This window comes from Belonocnema kinseyi, chromosome 1, assembly GCF_010883055.1.
Source record: "Belonocnema kinseyi isolate 2016_QV_RU_SX_M_011 chromosome 1, B_treatae_v1, whole genome shotgun sequence".
NCBI classification, from domain to species: domain Eukaryota; kingdom Metazoa; phylum Arthropoda; class Insecta; order Hymenoptera; family Cynipidae; genus Belonocnema; species Belonocnema kinseyi.
Genome location: NC_046657.1, coordinates 165231250 through 165234473, shown reverse-complemented (window position 1 = coordinate 165234473; position 3224 = coordinate 165231250).

Sequence of the window (3224 nt, the reverse complement as noted above, 5' to 3'; positions counted from 1 at the left end):
AAAAATATTTTTTAACATTTCAAAAGATTTCTAAAAAACTACAGAAAAAATCCAGACTATCTTATAGAAATTTTTAAATTTTTTTCGAGATTTTTCAAATTTAAAAAAAAAAACATGTCAATTCAAATGATTTTCAGGAATTTTCGAAAAGTTGACGTGATTTAAAATATTTTAAAACTTAAAAATATTTCCTAATATACGAATAGAAGAATTACATTCTCAACCAAAACAACGAATTATTAAAAAAGTTTAAATATCAGTCAAAAATATCATAATTTAACCTTGAAAATTATTTTTCTGTCAAAAAGACAACTAATATGAAAAAAAATATATTTCAATTAATTAATGTAATCACGAAAAAAATAATTATGAATTTTGAACCAATAAAAAAGCAAATATAATAGTTAAATTATCATACATAAACAAAGAATTGGCAAAAAACAGTTCAATTTTCAATCGAAAAGAGTAATTTTGAAACTTCAAAATGAATTTTCTACTAAAAAACAACGAATTTGAAAAAAAATCTATTTAAATTTTCAAAAAAAAAATAATAATAATACTTAACTAGTTCAATTTTGAAACAAAAACAACGGTTTGAAAAAATATACTCAAATTTTCAACCAAACAAAAAAGGCATTTTTAACTAAATAAATATTCAATACAAAAGATAAATTTTTAAAACAAGAAGATTTATTTTCTACAAAAAAGAACGAATCACAAAAAATATACAGTAAAATTTAAAAAAAAAAGACACTAATTTTCAGTACAAGTTTTTAATTTATACCATATTTGGTGGCAGTTTACTCAAGTAATTATTAAGAATTTAAGTAATAATCTTTGAAATCAATCATTGAATAAAAAAACATCATTTTCAGATTATCCAGGTTTTTTAAAAAATGAATGATAAATAAATTTTTCAGTTATAATTAAACTTTAGGCCGAACTGTGCTTTAAAAAATGTTGCCAATTTCAACAGACGATGTTGTTTAAGGAAGATGGAAAAATGTTCGTAAGATTTTTCGCTTTTCGGAAAACCAACAAATACAAAATTTGGTTTAAAAAATTATATTTAAAATGAACTTAAAAAAGTTTTTTAAACATTTCAAAGTTTAAAAGATTTTAGATTTTAAAACAAAATTTCGCAATTTTGCAGCTACAAAATTTAAAAGTATTGAAAAGATTCAAAAATGATTCTAAGCTTCAAAATATTTCAAGCCAAGTAAAACAATATGTAAATTTTTAAAGATTTTCAAAAAACAATTTTAGAAACTTTTTGAGAATTTTGAATGGTTTCAAGAGAATATTCTTATGAATCATAACATTTCTACTCACAACAACAAATTAAGAAAAAATCTAAAATTTTCAACAACAAAAAACTTATTCATTTTTTCTCATTTTTTGTAGAAAAAATGTTATTCCCTTGAGATCTTTGAAGATTCTTTAAAAAGTTCTAAAATTTTATCTCAAAATCTTCAAAAATCTGCATTTTATTTAAAATTTAAAAAAACATGTTCTGTTTATTTAAGTTATTTTTGAATAGTTCTAAGACTGTGTTTTAAATGAATTCAAATATTTTACAATAACGAATTAGATCAAAATTTTTCAGCAGAACTCAAATCAAAATTGATATTTCGCGGTTGGTAAATTTGTGTCATTAATTCGGGTGTAAATAATTACACATAATTGTTATAAAATATTGTCTGAAATGGAAAATGTATTAAAGATTGTGTCTGCAGTTCCAATCTGATAGAAAATTATGTATACAGAGTTAATATTAACTAAAAGAACACACACATTCGTTTCTCTATTCCATTTAGCCTAAATTTATATAAAATCTTATTCACTTAGTATAAATTATGAAAATTATTTAGCATTAATAATAGAATCTAATACAATTTTTACTATATTTCCCTCTGTTACTAGTCATATCCAAAGATATTAATTTTAATTTCTCGTAATGATAGTTTTTGAACACTGGCAAGGTTTTTTTGCAATTTTCTTTGCCTCAAGAAACGAATGCTTGAATTCTTGTAATTGATATTAATTCGCTATACATAATTTTCTATCAGATTGTAATTGCAGACATAATCTTTAATAAATGTTTTCATTTTAGATAATATTTTATAATAATTATGTGTTATTATTTAAACCCTATGATTAATTATACACATTTTCTATACGCGAAATATTAATTTTTATTTGAATTCCGATGAGCAATAATGACGTCATTCCTTATTTAAAAGTTCCCGCCAATTTCCCATTGGTTATTGAAATAGGCACTACCTATTTCTTTTTAAAAAGGAAAATTTTCGAGATACTAAATAAATTTTTTTTTAAAATACTTTTCGTACTTTAGATTTTCAGTGACATTTCAAACATTTTTTTTAAAAACTAAATCTAACATTTAAATTAAATGAAGATAAATTTAAAAAGTAAATAAATTTTAGTTTAATTCAGAATTTAGTGAAATTAAAAAATTTAATAAAGTGTAACGTCCGAGAGATTTTTAAACATTTTCTATTTGACCTCACACCCTCTTTATTTTTATTATACTTCGCGAGAAGAAACTAGAGGTATTTGATCTCAGGTCTACGTTAAATATTTAGTCTAAGGATTTACGCATTCTATCTTAAGTTTCTCAGATGCATCTGTTTCCATAGTTATAATTTAGCATTTAATTTACTACTGCCCTTCTATGATTCCAGGGATGATGGTCAGGTTGAAAAGAAATTCAGTCGACCAGTTTAAAAAAAATATCCGGAATGAATACCCTAGCCGAAACCATTCGAGATAGCTCTCCTATTTTCGGGTGTCTGCGTGCCTGAACACTCTTAATTTTAAGAAGTTTACAGCAGAGGTTCGAACAAACAAGCAACATCGGCACCAACATTTGTTTGCCAGATTGACAATTGGAATCCCTTGAGACGGTCTCGGTCATAACCGAGCACTAATCTGGGCCTTCATTTATTACAGCCATAAAGGGATTGAAGCAAGCTGCAACCCTGGGCCAGCTAAAATTTCCAATTTCGAAAATAACCGTCGGTGACGTCACCTCTCTGCACTCCCCACCAGCCGTAGTGGGACCCATTTTAACCTCTGACTGCAAATTTTCAAAGATCCCTACCCCGGCGTCTTGGACCTTGCTGGGGGTAACTTGAGAGTGAAGGGGCAGACGCAGCCCCCGCAAGCAGGAACGCTTCCTCAAAAATTAGTCGATCTTGGAA